At 48.8% G+C, this 16131-nt stretch overlaps 1 long non-coding RNA gene across 1 annotated transcript; it reads right to left on the minus strand.

Annotated features, from left to right (window-relative positions):
- Window positions 1–322: 322 nt before the first annotated feature.
- On the minus strand, window positions 323–6378 carry LOC116634741. Its single transcript, XR_004300022.1, has 3 exons — window positions 6232–6378; window positions 3064–3121; window positions 323–1325 (listed from the first exon to the last, which is right to left on the minus strand). It is a non-coding gene; the product is annotated as an uncharacterized LOC116634741 (long non-coding RNA).
- Window positions 6379–16131: the final 9753 nt, after the last annotated feature.

The raw sequence follows: 16131 nt of genomic DNA on the forward strand, positions 1-16131 counted from the left end.
GAGAGAGAAATAGGAACACAGGGCAGAACACATTAGAGCAGGCTGCGAGAGCACGCCCTGGGCATGCCCGGGCCCCTTCCCGGCCACGAGTCTACTGCGCTTTGCATTTAACCTAGAAAGTGGACTACCTCACGCACAGTAATAGAGTGCTCAGCAGATCTTCAAGTTTTACCACATTTAAATTCAACCCACTCCACTTCCTTCTAAAAGCCTTTTTTAAAAAAAAGTTCTTATTTTTTAGAGTAATCTCTACACCCAACGTGGGGCTCGAACCCCGAGATCAAGAGTCACACGCTCCCCCGACTAAGGCAGTCAGGCGCCCCTAAAAGCCTTTCTCATGAAGAATTACACCTTCATAATTTGTTGTAGTGTTTAGAAGTTGCTACAAGTCTTTAAAAACACTTGGAGTAGGTGAGCCAGCTGAGGGGCGGGGAAGGTATCTCAGTAGTAAGTATACTTTTTCTAGACCGATGCTCCGAAAGCCCTCTGGACCAACGAGCTAACGTCTCCGTTGAATAGACGAGCTTAACAGTGTTTGTAAAATAGCCTGAAAAATTCTGGACACATGAGGGAGAACTCGGCAAATTTCATTTACAACTTAAAAGTCTCCCTTTTCTTCTAGAAAGAGAGTCAGGCAAGCCCTCAAAGGAAGTGTCCGGTTTTCCGTGTTGGTGTCAGCTGTCTCAGGTTAGAGGTGACATCGTGGGTCGATCTGGGTCACTCGGCCAACAGGCAGTTCGGAAGACTGCGGAGACTGCAGGCTCCCCGGGGCATCCGCGGGGAGGGAAGGCGTGTCCTAAACCCAGCCCACAGGATTTAAACAGCCTTTATGGATTTTAGGAAGTTCCCAAACTCCATTTGTTTTTCTTTTTTAATTTAAATTCGAGCGAGTTAGCATCTAGTGCAGTCTTGGTTTCAGGGGTATCAGGCTCCCCGTTGATCAGCTCTGGCTCCGGGCCACCCCCGGGCCGGTCAGGCTTCCCGGTGGAAGCGTCCCAGGAGGCAGGCTCTGGCAGAACAGCCGCCTGGGGGCCGGGCGGCTCCCGCCTCCGAGAACCGTGTGCCTGTGGCAGTGGGAGCCCAGGCGGTGAGTGGGGGGTGCGGTGCGGTGCGGGCAGCTTGCTGCTCCGCCCTGGCCACGCTGGGGGCTGGGGGCTGGTCCTCGAAGCAGCGTCTCGGAGATCTTCCCATTCTGCCGTGACCTCGTAGCCTGCAGTAAATTCCTCGTCTGCTTACGCTGGTCAGAGTACATTCTGTTGGCAGTTAAGGACTCCAACCGAGCCTCACACAGGAACAGGACTTCTAAGTCCTCGTGTCCACAGTTCCTCATGAGAAATCAGTAGAGGGAGCATAGATGGGGGCGGTGCGGGGGGAGAGAAGGTGGGAGGGAGAGCAGTGGTTCAGGCATAAGGAATTCACAGAAGGCCAAGCAGGGACGCAGGAAAACCACGTGTAGGAGCACCACAGCAAACCCCAAGAATATCACATGCAGAAAGAAAATTCTAAAAGATTCCAGAGCAAAAGAACAAATCACCTATAAATAGGTTGACCAAACAACCTATAAATAGATAAACCATGTGACTTAGTTCAGCTATGACCTTGCTGGTTTACACCTACTGTCCAAGCTTAATCATTTGTAGTGTGCCCTTCACTCTCAAAAGTCTCCTGGCTGAACGACAAATTATTTCTTCACCTACCTACCAAGGAATAAAAGACAGATAAAAGACTTCTTAATAGCAAAATGGTATGCAGGGTTAATGGTGTAATGTTTTTAATGTAGTAAAAGAAAATAACTCTGAATGTTAAAATTGTATTCAAATTGTCATTCAAGTGTGAGTGTAATATAAATGTTCTCCCTCATATAAAGCCCCAAAAGTTTGCCATGCATTGGAAATGCTCTTGAAGGGACGCCTGGGGTGGCTCAGTCGTTAAGCGCCTGCCTTCGGCTCAGGTCATGATCCCAGGGTCCTGGGATCGATTCCTGCATCGGGCTCCTTGCTCTGCGGGGAGCCTGCTTCTCCCTCTCCCACTCCCCCTGCTTGTGTTCCCTCTCTCGCTGTGTCTCTCTCTGTCAAATAAATAAATAATCTTTAAAAAAAAAAAAAAAAAAGGAAATGCTCTTGAAGGAAGAATTGGGATAAGAAAAGAAACAAGTCCGGGAGATTGTTACAAGAGACGTGGAATTCAGGGAGATCAAATACCTATGGAAAGTCCATTATAGGATCCGGGAGTGGGGGCAGCTTCCGTCCAACCTGGTGGCCTAACAACCTGTGAGGGATGGCCTCCGGCCCGCAGCACCGCATGGGAGCTTGCAAGGGGTCCTCCGTCACCCCAGCTGTCAGCTGAGACGGCAGCCCTGCCCTCTGGCCTGACGGCAGCCTAAGGACACCCTTGCAGGGCGGACCCTGAGCTGATGACCCAGCCAAGCTGCTCACAGACTCCGGCCCCACAGATGTTTGCCGTTTGAAGCTATTACGCTCGGGGGCAGTTTGACATGGCAGTACACAACTTATAATTCCAACAATTAAAAAATTATGTATGTGTGTGCATTAGGTTACTTATTGCAACATTGTTTTTTATTGAAAAATTACAGAAAGAACCTAAGTAGTCATTGAGAAAACTATGGAACGCAATGTAGCATTATGCCCTTGTAACAGAGAGAGAGAGAGAGAGATCTAAGAACTGATATGGACTGATTTCAGAATATATTAAGTGAAAAAAGCATACATGCCATCCTCATGTAGGAAAGAAGGGGTGAGGCAAGTACATGTGTCTGATCTTTTGTGCAAAATCAGCACAGGAAGCGCAAACCAGGAGTTAATGAGCTACCTGCCTGCAAGGGGAGGGCGGGGGTGGGGGGGCAGGAGGAGGGGGAGGGAATGCAGGAAACGTGTCTGCGCGTGTTTGGGTATAGTTCTCTTGGAACAATTCCGCCAAAAATAAATTCTTAGACTGAGCCGGGTTGTTGGGGGATCCCAAACGGAATGCAGCAGCAGGAAATGCCCCGACCGGCCTTAGGAATGAAGACAGAACTACAGCAGGGTGGGGTAGAGAAGAACTAACCTGTATCAGTCTGGAGAACAGTGTATCGACTGCACATGGGAAGCTCCAATGAAGAAACCTACACACAAATGTTAGACTCTCATCAGGAAATGTGTTTTCCACAACAGTGCGGGCAAGAAGTTCTGAAACTATGTTCGTTTCATCCAGGACCCAGCAAATACGTAAATACACTGTGGATGACCAGAGCCAGATTTCCGGCTCTCAGAAAAAGACGAAGGCAAAGTGGGCGTCTAAGACTGAACTCATGATGTGTGTATATGTAAAACTCCCCCCGGCTCTACCTGCTCAGGTGGCCTGGAGGCGATGGAACGCAGGACGGACACACGTACCTAGGGCTAGGCCAGATTCCCGTTCATAAACACCAATTTCCCATGAAAGGAACCGGGGTTCCCCGGGAAATGGTGGGGTGGGGGAAACACATTGCATCGTGCCAGAAGTTAAGGAAGTCGCAAGAAATGAAGAGGGCATATTGAAAGAACACAAGAGCCAGCTTGCAGAGCTCCCAATCAGGGACAAATTTAAGCAACAAAACAAATAATGATAGCAATTACGAACTCACAGAGTAAAATAAATACCCAGAAGTCCATAGTCCTACAACTGAATAGTTAAATGAATGAGTAAATGAATACACACACGCAGGCATACATGTATATACATGTGTTCATGCGGAAGATGGGGCGAGCTCCGCCTTAGGATAGAATGCCACGAGATAAATATTGAACGGGTGATGAAAATTCCTGTTAGGCCAACACCACGGGAATACTGGGCGCAGGCCAGCTTCATCGTTGGTGCTGAACTCAGTGGGCGGAAGCGTAAGGAGAAATGACAGTTGCAGTGTCAGCGTATCTCCTCCCAGGTACACTGGATGACAGTGGAAAACAGCAATCCGACAGTGAAGGAATCTGGCGGCCAGCACCCCGCCCAAGGGATCAAAGTCGGGAGTATCTGTAGTAACATGGACACACCCCGCCCTTCCTGACAGGACGCACTAAGAATTCTCACAGCCTCAGGGCGCCTGGGGGGCTCAGTCGGTCAAGCATCTGCCCTCGGCTTGGGTCATGATCCTGGGGGCCTGGGATCAGACCTGCATGGGGGCGGGGGCTGCTCAGCGGGGAGTCTGCTTCTCCCTCTCTCCCTGTCCTTCCCCTCCCCGATCCTGCACGCACATGTGCGCGCTCTCTCTCTGATAAATAAATTAAAAGCTAAAAAGAAAAAAAAAAAGAATTCTCACAACCTCAATCTAACCATGAGGAAATATCAGATTAACCCCAGAGCCAGGGACATGTACAAAATAACTGACCGCTAATCTTCAAAAGTGTTAAGGTTGGGGTGCCTGGGTGGCTCAGTGGGTTAAGCGTCTGCCTTCGGCTCAGGTCATGATCCCAGGGTCCTGGGATGGAGCCCTGTGTCGGGCTCCCTGCTCAGCGGGGAGTCTGCTTCTCCCTCTCCCACTCCCCCTGCTTGTGTTCCCTCTCTCGCTGTGTCTCTCTCTCAAATAAATAAAATCTTTAAAAAAAAAAATTTAAAAAAAATGTTAAGGTTATGAAAAATAAAGGTAGTAGAGCTGCCGCAGGCTGGAGACACGGCGGCCGAACGTGAGGCGGAAGGGATCCTGCCCCAGAAAGCAGCGTGTTGGCAGGACAGATGGAGGAACCGAGTAAGGTCTGTCGATCGGTGCGTAATACTATTGCATCAGCACCGACTTCCTGGTTTCGATCCCAGTGGTCTGGTTCTGTAAGATGTTAACATTAGGAAATTAGGGGAAGGGTAGAAGCAAACTCTACTTACGTCTGCAACGATTTTGTGAGTCTACAGTTATTTTGAAAGGAGACATCTTGCAGGACAAAGAGGAGCTGCGACAAACAGGATGCCATTGTACTAACTAATGTATACGGAGCCCTTGAGATGCGCCGAGCACGTCACACGTGAAGAGCCTGGATGCAAAGAGCTGAACTAGCACGGCAGACCAATCACGCAGCTCGGGTTGAGAGCCCGAATCCAGCTCTTTAAGACTGGAACCCACCACCTAACCCCTTAGCACTGCCGTGGGTCTCATTCCCAGTCACCCTGGACCGTTCACCTAGAAGCACAAATTCGGATGTGGTCGTTGCCACAGTCACGCTAGCTGAGACGCTTGTCTCATTCCGTGAGAAAAATGCAAGCACTGGCCGCCCCGCTGGTGTTCCTAAGCAGAACTCAGAGGACGCACAGCCGTCAGGGCACACATGTGTCCTCCTGTGGACCTCCGGGACCCAGAAGTCCTTCCAGAAAGCCCTGGACACAGAGCTCATTTCCCAGGGGTGGCCCTCGGCCCTTTGCTCTTTTTCCTGTTACAGAGACACTTGTGGGCTGCTCCATAGGCAGAAATGCAAAGGTCAAGGCCAAAAGTAAGAAAGGAGATGGAGGCTCCTGAAAATGGGAGGAAGGGAGGGAGGGAGGGATGGAGAGAGAGAGGGGGGAGAGGGAAGAAGGGAGAGAGAGAGAGGGAGGGAGGGAGGAAGAGAGGAAGAGAAAGAGAGGGAGAGAGGGAGAGAGAGTGAGAGAGGAACAAAGAGAGAGAGGGAGGGAGAGGGGGAGAGGGAAGGAGGGAGAGAAGGGGAGGGAGGGAGAGAGCGAAGGGGGGAGAGAGAGGAAGAAAGAGAGAGAGAGGAGGGGGGAGAGGGAAGGAGGGAGAGAGGAAGAGAGAGAGAGAGGGAGGGAGAGAGGGGGAGAGATGAGGGATAGAAGCAGAAAATGTTCACCTATAGCCCAGAAGGCTGACCTGTAGCCTGCGGAGTTCCTATAAGGATCAAATACCCGCTGGTTGCTACATTCTTAAAGGGTCTCATGACTGCCTGTAAATCTCACCGACAGTTAATATCCAACCGAACGACGGGCACCAGAGAAATCTTGTGAAAGTAGAAATCTGAAGACATTCATGATCCAATAATCCCTGCACATCCCCTCCTGCTGAGCACTAAGCATATAACCACCAGCTTCATACAGCAAAAGTGCAACTCCTTCTGCCCACGGGTCCTGTCCTCACGCTACTCAAATAAACTTACTGAGCTGCACTGTAAAAGGTCTCGAGAATTCTGTCCTGACCGTGGCGCTGGGCGACCCCGCCTCAGAAGGAAGGAAGGGAGGGCGGGAGGAAGATAAATGAAATCCCCTGTGCGATCCACCTACCGGCAGAGCTCACTTTCTCCCCCCCTCGGTCAGCTGAGGTCTCTTGGGGACACGGTCACTGGGCCGTGCAGGAAGGGACTTCCTTGGACTCCCGAGCAGTAGGCAGCACGTGAACGGGAACCGGGAAACAGGCAAACACCTGCCTCCAGAATGCCAGCAAGGCCCCAAAGGGAGAGATTACCAACCCCCGCCGCCCCACCGGAGACTATTTTGTGGCAAAATTACGCCACCTTGTGGCCTCACAAGGTTTGAACGCAGAGGTCACGAGTGATACACTGGGCTTCACGTCCAGCTAGTATTTGTTGACATCCACCTTACTGGAATACCCCTCATCTGCTAAGGCGCACGTGCAAACCCAGGGCAAAGCGCGCGCAGACGGCGGGTGGGGCGTCTGGGCCCAAGTCGGGCAGGGGCGAAGACACACAGACTGGGATTGGATCGTAGTCCAAAACCTGCACGTTTTGTTTGTAACCAGCCCCTCTGCAAGTGACCCTGATGCCAACACAGAAGTCTACCCCTGGCTGACTTCCGCCTCCATAAATGTATATCCGCATGGGAGAGGCAGCTGGTGAACACAGGAGGCTTTTCCTGTCGGGGAGGACGCCTGAGAGCCCGTCCTCACCATCTCCCACCCAGCCCACCCAGATGAGTTCTGGTCACCAAGAGTTTGTTAATTTGGGTGTCATTTGCTGCACCTTTAACCAGCTAAAGGACAGCCAGAAAACAAAAATCAAACCAAAACAAAATAAAACGGAAGGGGCCCCTGGGTGGCTCAGTCGGTTAAGCATCTGCCTTCTGCTCAGGTCATGATCCCGGGGTCCTGGGATGGAGCCCCACATTGGGCACCCCGCTCAGCGGGGAGGTATGCTTCACCCTCTGCCTCTCCCCACCCCCAACTTGGGCTCTCCCCTCCCCCACCCAGTCAAATAAATAAATATAATCTTTAAAAAAACAAAACAGAAGAGGAAAGACAGCATAATTTCTAAATGAACTTTCATTTTTTACAATATTTTATTTATTTATTTGAGAGAGAGAGAGAGAGCACAAGCATGAGCAGGGAATAGAGGGAGAAGGAGAAGCAGGCTCCCCACTGATCAGGGAGCTCGACATGGGGCTCGATTCCAGGACCCTGAGATCACAACCTGAGCTGAAGGGAGATGCCCAACCAACTGAGCCACCCAGGTGCCCCCTGTAAGTGAACTTTTTTTTTTTCATTTTCTTTTTCATAAGAGACTCTTTTTTTTTTTAATTTTATTTATTTGACAGAAAGAGAGACAGTGAGGACACAAGCAGGGGGAGTGGGAGAGGGAGAAACAGGCTTCCTGTGGAGCAGGGAGCCCGATGCGGGGCTCGATCCCAGGACCCTGAGATCACGACCTGAGCTGAAGGCAGATGCTTAATGACTGAGCCACCCAGGCGCCCCTAAGTGAACTTTTAAATATGTGGGGCTATTTTGTTTTGTTTTGTTTTTTAAAGAGAGAGAGAGAAAGAATGGGCAGAGGGAGAGGAAGAGAAAGAATCTTAAGTAGGCGCCATGCCCAGCACAAAATTGCAGTTCATTTTCTTATCCAGAGAATAGAACTGCCAGAAGATGCAATCAACAAAAAACTGCTGTAATAATGTTTTCTTTTTCCTAGGGAGACACATGAAGTTAAAACACAAACAAACAAAACCATCTGCACAAGATCATACCCAATAAGCAACCAAGCTGGAATACAAGTAATGGTTTATCCAAACAAACAATGCCAAAATCCATCATTCATTGATGGAGCTCGTGGTATGTAGCAGATGCCATTCTAAGACCCCACTTGTATAATCTCATTTAATCCTTATAACATCCCTATTATGTAATTCTATTATGATTCCCAATTTATAGAGAAGAAAACAGAGAAAAACATGAAGTGAATTGGTCATGCTATTCAGGTCAGGATTCAAACACAAACAGCCCCCAACGTTGAGAAACGCTATTGCCAAACTGTCCTGATCATCAGCCAAGTCCGCCTCAAGAAAGTGCAGGTTGCTTAGCCTTTCTGGCCACACACACGGGCCTCTCCCCTGCCCCACCCCGAGTTGTGACTGTTGCCGACCTTGCCTTAGCTCCCAATACTGGCCTTGCGGTGAGCTGCACAATGGTGCTCACCTGTCCTCGGTCACTAGGCTGACCCCTCTCACATGTAACCTTGGATGAGCCACCTGAGTGCTGGGATATTAGCAAGTAGATCAGGAGAAATAAATGATCAAAATGCTAACTTTACTTTCGCTTTTAAGCAATCAACATCCAAAACTTGTTTACTGCTGGCCTATTAATTCCAAGCGTCAGTCATGGAAGGAGGACTTGTCTTCATGCACTAGCAAAGGAGTTTCAGGAAAGTAATCCTGACTTTCAGGAGTTTCGGAAGGACATGAACGCAGTGACTGGAGCTCCACTTCAACATAGCTGTGACCGCAGCAGGGACACTGCGGCCGACGACACCAGCTGTTGTCGGAAAGATACAGCAAAGAGGAGAGTTCTGTTCTTAGGGTACCAGGTTCCCCCTGCTGCCTTTCAGGAGATAGGATCTGGGGAAGGCAGTTTCTCTTCTGGGGAATCGAGGTATAAAAACTTCTCTCTTGAGGGCGCCTGGGTGGCTCAGTTGGTTAAGCGACTGCCTTCGGCTCAGGTCATGATCCTGGAGTCCCTGGATCGAGTCTTGCATCGGGCTCCCTGCTCGGCGGGAAGCCTGCTTCTCCCTCTGACCCACCCCCCTCTCATGTGCTCTCTCTCATTCTCTCTCTCTCAAATAAATAAATAAAATCTTAAAAAAAACAAAAACAAAAACTTCTCTCTTGAAAAGATACAATGCCCGATATCCATGAAAAGTCACCTTTGTGTCTTTTTTTTTATAATAACACATATGGGCAAAATTTAGAAGCAGAGTATTTTCTACAAGGTGCAGGTCCCTGGGGAAAATATTTCACTCACTCACCATTTGGTGACTTACATGGCTCAGCAAATGTGAACCTGAGTGTCAAGGTGAATTGGGCTTCGCTGGACATACTTAATGCGCACGCAGCAAAGATTCTGGATCTTTTCTTCGGTAATGGGGTGATGTTCCATGAGCACCCATGGCAGAGGAAATGCCTGCTTTAGTCGAGCCATTCGAATCCTCATCAGTCCCCTGAAGGGAGAGCTACAGAAGTACGCAGGCGCTGTGGTGGCCCACGTGAGTCCAGCCGCCTTGCTTATCTTAGACACTGCGCCGCTTCCCCGCCCTCTGCTCACTGCTCCTCTCCTTTGTGCAGACGTCTCTTCTGCCCACACGCTTCCTGGGGGGTTTCCTGCACCACTAGGGCTCCACCCAGATGCCCCCCAAATTTCCATCTCCAGTCCACCTGCGCACCACGCTTCGTGCCCACCCCGGGAGCCCCCTACTGCTACCCTCTCTGCGAGCCATCAAGGCCTGCGGATCCCATCGTTAGTCTGGTGACTGTTCCCTCTGCCCATTTCCACGCCATCGCTGTCTAAGGCACGGTGCCCCTCCCTCCTCTGGCCCACCTTACAAACCCTAAGAGATGGTGCACATCCACGCCTGCCCTCTGAGACCCACTTTCCAAGCATGAGTGAATGAGCTTTCTTTCTTTTTTTTTTTTAAAGATTTTATTTATCTGTCAGAGAGAGAGAGAGAGAGAGCATGAGTGGGAGGAGCAGAAGGAGAGGGAGAAGCAGGTTCCCCACTGAGCAGGGAGGCCGACTTGGGGCTCGATCCCAGGACCCCGGGGATCATGACCTGAGCCGAAGACAGATGCTTAACCGACTGAGCCACCCAGGTGTCCTGAGTGATCGAGCTTTCTAAAAACCGCAAATCTGATGTGTCCCATTCGCATTTGATGTGACAAATTCAATGGCTTCCCATCTTTCAGAGGTGACAATTCCAGATCCTTAACAAGCTTGCTATGGACTGAATGTTTACGTCCCTCCAAACTTCATATGTCGAAACCCTAATCCCCAAGGCGATAGTATTTGGAGGGGGCCTCCGGGGGAGATTAGGATAGATTAGGCCACGAGAGTGGTGCTCTCATGATGGAATTAACACCTTTATAAAAAGAGGGAGACACCAGAGCTTCCTTTCTGTCCAGCATGTGAGGACACCAGGAGAAGTCGACCGTCCACAAGCCAGGAACTGGGCCCTCACCAGACACGGAATCAGCTAGCGCCTTGGTCTTGGACTTCCAGCCTGCAGAGCTGTGGGACAGAAATTTCCGTAAGCTGCGCAGTCTGGTATTTGTTGTGATGGCCCAAACCGACCAAGACAATGGTCTGCAAGCCTTCCCCAGTCAGCTCCTTCCCACCTCCCCTAGGGAGGCAGTTTCTCTCCTGGGGAATCGAGGTATAAAAACTTCTCTCTTGAGGGCGCCTGGGTGGCTCAGTTGGTTAAACGACTGCCTTCGGCTCAGGTCATGATCCTGGAGTCCCTGGATCGAGTCCTGCATCGGGCTTAGTCTGAGTGACTGTCTGAGTGAATGAGCTTTCCTTCTTTTTTTTTTTTTTTTTTAAAGATTTTATCTGTCAGAGAGAGAGAGAGCACGAGTGGGAGGAGCAGAGGGAGAGGGAGAAGCAGGCTCCTCCCTGCTTGTGCTCCTCCCTCTTGTGCTGCTCATACCAGCCAAACAACGTACACTCACAACTTTCTTCCTGTTTCAAATACACTAAGTTCCTTCCCAGCTCAAGGCCTCGCATGAGCATCGCCCTCCTCCTGGAGTCCCTCTCCGCGGTCTGTGCCCACTCATTCCTGAGGTCTCAGTGGCCTCTCCTGCTTGCGCAGACCAGCAGAGCTCCCAGGCACAGCTCTTGCGGAAACCTGCATGTCCTTACAGAGCCATGCTCACAAATACAACGAACTCAGTGGTATATTATTATTTTTTAAATTAATACATTTTTGGAGCAGTTTTAGGTTTCCTGGAAAAAGGGCAGAAAGTAGAGAGTTCCCATATATTGCCTCTCCAGTCCCTGTTTCCCCTACTATAAACATCTTGCATTAGGGCTCGTTAGTGTTTGTTACAATTGATGAGCCAACTGATACATTGTTACTAACTGAAGTCCGTCTTCTACACCAGGGTTTCTTCCTTGTGTTGTACATTCTATGGGTTTTGATAAAAATGTGACAACATGTGTCCCCCACGACAGTGTCATACAGAACAGTTTCACTGCCCTAAAGGCCCCTTGTGCTCTACCTGTTCACCCCTCTCCCCAGCCCCTGGCAAACACCGATCTTTTCACTGTCTCTGTAGTTTTGCCTTCTCCAGAATGTCATGTGGTTGGAATCATACAGGATGTAGCCTTTTCAGATTGGCTTCTTTCACTTAGTAATGTGCATTTAAGGTTCCTCCATGTCTTTTCATGACTTGATAGCTTGTTTCTTTTTAGGGCTGAGTAATATCCCATGGCTTGGCTGTTTGCCCATTATAATGACTTCTTAAAGCCTCTTCTCTCCCAGCCAGCTCCATCACTGGGTAGGGACAGGACTTCTGTCACTCATCCATGGACATACGCTGCCGACCCAGGTAGCATGGCCACACAGGACATATGCAAGAAATAACTGTTCATTAATTAACATCTGGATTTATTTTCTCCTCTATAGTCAACCCTAGATGTCATACGGAAGCAATTTATACCTCAGATTCTTTAACATGCTCTAGTTATTGTTACTCATTTATTCATTAGAGGAACTCATGCTGAGCTTCCTTCCAGCGCCGGGCTCTCGGCCCCGGGATGGGGCCAGGACACGAACCAGGTTGTCTCGGGGGGCAGCTGACTGGGGACAGGATCAGCAGAGTGATTGGTGAGTCTGTGCGGGATGGACAGAGCAGCTAGGAGGGCACGGGGAGGGGCACCTGGCCATGTCTTGGGAGGTCCAGGAAGGCTCTCCAAGGAGACCCACAGGTCAAGTGAGAACTGGCCAAGAAAAGAAGCTTGGGTGGGGGACAAGGCATTTTGGGGAAGTAAGATTTCAAGCAACGAGAACTGAGTAGAGAAAGGCTTTTAGGTGGGGCACAGATTTCATAGACTTTGAGCAGGATGGTCTGGCTAATCATGTGAGTTTCTGAGTGTGTTTATACAGTGTGTGTATGCATGTACACACGTGTGCACACGCACGGGTTGTGCAAAGACTGTGGTAATGCATGAGGCTGGAAAGAAGACTGACCAGTTCTCTGTATTATGCTAACTTACTCTGTCCTTTACGACTATCGCTGTGGTCTTTATTCTAAAAACATGGGGGGAGTGGAAAGCTTTTAAGCAGAAGAATGAGTGGAACAGATTAAAAAGGACCTCCACACCAAAAAATTAAGAAATAAATAAAAACATTAAAGGGCCTCCCCAGCCAGTGCACGGAGAGCGGCTGCAGGCGGGGCCGGCCTGGACGTAGCAGCCAGACGTGATGCTGACCACCCGCACACCTTGTATGTGCTGGGACCGCCGGCCTCCTCGAACCCTGGGACATCCTGGCCTCCGTGTCTGCCGTCCCTCGGGGCGGGTGTGCCTCTGGATCAGCGCAGGACCCCTGAGGCCTCCGTGCAAGTGTGGGGATGGGGCTAGCGCTCTGTTGTAATCGGCCACCTCCCTCCTGTCACCTTCCTGGCAGTGGTGGTCAGAGCGGCTCACTCTGTTTCCGGGGGGATGTCAGGAACAGGACCAGGAAATGCGACAGGGAGAATTAAGGTCTCTTTGGAAAAACAGGAAGCATGATTAGAACTTAGGCTGTTTTTCCCGAGGCCTGTATCGTCTCTTCTCAGCTCAGTTCTATAACTTCTAAGCAACTACAGGAATCTCTGCTTTCCACCCACACCTTCGCAAGCAGTCCTGTTCCCTCTGCTCAGGCCCACCTTGCTCCCCTCTGACCCAGACCCCTTCTGCTGCGAAGGACTAGGGTAACTCTGGCCACAGACCTGCTCACTGGTTACTGATTTGTTCCTTCACAAAGCCGGGCGGGGAGGGGGGGGGGGGCTTAGTCCTTAAGGAGGATATGATGTTACTACTTGTATCAAGATTTGCTACCATGTCCAGGGAAGTGGTTGAGACAAGCTCATGAGAGAGAGTAAAAGACCAATGATTAAACATGACTCCATCTTTCCAAACTTAGGGGTTCTGCACTCTTTCCAAGATACTTCTAATTCAATTTCAAGTGTCATTTCCTACCTGAATGCTTAAGAGTATTGGACACATTTGATACTTCCTACCAAGTGCTACATGAGATCTTAGAGGAGGGAACAGGACATTTAAAAAGTTCTACAGTATCTTTTTTCAAAATGCTGGAAGTGCTGCCACAAGGGAAGGGCTCCCACATCCCTGTATGATGCTCCTCTCCTAAGAAGCTCTCTGGGAACCAAGCCTCATTCACCCAAAGTGGGAATAAGGGGTGGTGGTTTGTGCAGAGTTCCTGACACAGGACGGAGGCTCCCATCTGGAGGGTGGGCTGGGCCTGCAGAAAGGACCAGTCTCCAGCTCCCGTGGCCCACTCCCCCAGCGGGGAGACCTCTGTCTCCCTGACCCAGGCTCTCCTCTCTGGCCTGGTCTTTGCCTCATTTATTCTTGCTTTCCTGCGATCAGGGGAAGTGAGGGAGGCAGGGGGAGCGGGCAGGGGCTGATTTCAGGTGTGGGGACCATGGTCCCAGGGAAAGCAGCCTGGGAGCCGAGGCCTCCTCCTGAGCAGGAACACTAGACAGCCCTTAGCACTACGCTTGGGGACCATTTAAAACAGTGAAATCATCAACAAAAGGTGCACCTGGGTGGCTCAGTTGGTTGAATGTCCAACTCTTTGGGGAGTCTGCTTGAGATTCTCTCTCCTTCTGTCCCTCCCCCACTCATGCTCTCTCTCTCATAAATAAATAAATAAATAAATAAATAAATAAATAAATAAATAAAATCTTTAAAAAAGAGAAGTCTTAAAAAAAGAAATCAACAAAAAGCACAAAGATGTGAAAAACATGACACTTAATAGACCACAAAAATGGCACTTGTTTATGGTATGAACTGAAATGAGAAGGCAGAGCATCAGCTTGCTCCCTCTTAGCGGGGACCATGTGCCCCAGATGATTCAAATTTTATGCTGTTCTGCACCTGTCCTTCAGTTACCATGAACACACTTGCAAGTATTGATTTAGAGGTTACAAATGAACTTTGGCAATTAGGCAAATTTGCAAATACGGAACCCATGAAAAATGAGGATCCATTGCAGCAATTTTTTTATTCAATCCTTATAACAATGCTGCAAGGTAGGAATTGTTATCACCTTCATTTTCACACATGAGAAAGTGAAATAGTGTGGGTTGCCTGCTCAAAATCCCAGAGTTACAAAGTGGGGGAACCAGATCTCTAACTCAGGCAGTCTGGCTTCAGAGCCTAGATTCCACGATTTCACTGTTTGCATTGGGGGTCACACCCTCAATACACTTTGTGCAGTATTTTTCAGGAAACTAAGCCTGGCTCAGGAGGTACAAGAAGTGAAAAAACCCAAACCACATTCTTAAATGTTCAGTATTATTTTCCAAGTAAAATGTCTTATACCCAAGTACAGGTTGAAACATAGGAAATTGTCCTTTTTAGGTTAAAAGTAGTTAGACATTGTCAGTTTTACATGGTTCAATCTCATATATCCTTGGAAAGCTTTCTGTCCATTACCAGAGATATCCATTTTTTCCTCTTTTTGCATATGGAAAGCTAAAGTTACTATACTTCAAAAGGAAGTCTTTACAGAAGGTATAGATGTATTTACTCTTTTATTAGTTAGAAGCATAGAGATTTATCTTATAGCAGATGTTTATCATCTATTTTCTGATCTTTTAAAATTAAGGACAAAAAGATAAGATCTCACACTTTAGTATAAATAGGCCAAATGTAAGTATTTTCTGCCCAAAAGATGCTGAACATTGGACTGCTTTATTTGAGCAAGTGTATGATCTGCTTTTTTAGGGTCTTTATAATATCTGTATTTATCTGAGATGAGATAAAATCTCTGCTGAAGGCATTATGATGGATAACAAAAGTCCCTGGGGATCACCTTTTAATTGTCAGATTTTAGGAATCTGGGTGATGTAACAAAACAAAATAATAGACATTTTCATTATGATCTTACCAAACTCAAAAGCAAAACCTATCACTTGATGACCTTAGAGTAGTATATTTACGGAAAGCTCCAAGATACTCTGAAATTCATATTGTACAGGTAGCCCTAATTTTTAATCTCTCTTTAAAATATCCATGGTGGGTAATAAGGAAAAAAATGCTTCTTCCCCATGGGCTAGTGTTCATTCACCCTGGAGCAACCAGAGAACAGCAGACAGTTTTTTGAAGGTTTGCAGTGTTTATGCAAAACTGGAAAGATGGGTTGGATTAGTTATTCCTCTAGTAAGTAGGGTTTCACTCTTTCAAATTCCTAGTTGGAAGATAAACTGAGTCAGTGAGTACACTCACAAGTAAAACAGAGTAAGGCAGCCTCCTGCTATTTCGCCTGAGATCAGGTGCAGTATATCTATTCTCATTTAACCATTGAAGTAGGTGTTATGTCTTGAGGCGATTAGGCTGGGAAGAGCTGGTTCCCAGTGCCACATGGTGAGTGGCAGGGCTGAAATCAGAACACAGAACCATCTGCCCCAAAGTCTGCCCTTCCCCCGCTGACTCCTTGCAAATGAAGATATTTTGAAAACTTCACTTGTAGTAAGGAGATGTCCAGTTTAGAACCGAAACCCTACCTGTCGGTGTTCCCAAACTGGCCCCAGTATTCTTCTGGTGTCAGGCCTGCGCAACGCATTTGTTGCCCTGCATGTCGGGTCTGCAGCACTGGATGTTGGTCTGAAGTACTGGACCTTGGTCTGCAGTCCTGGAGGCCGGGGCTGCAGTACTGGATGCTGGAGCTGCAGTACTGG

The sequence above is a fragment of the Phoca vitulina genome, unplaced genomic scaffold (genome assembly GCF_004348235.1).
Source record: "Phoca vitulina isolate PV1807 unplaced genomic scaffold, GSC_HSeal_1.0 scaffold9, whole genome shotgun sequence".
Taxonomy (NCBI): domain Eukaryota; kingdom Metazoa; phylum Chordata; class Mammalia; order Carnivora; family Phocidae; genus Phoca; species Phoca vitulina.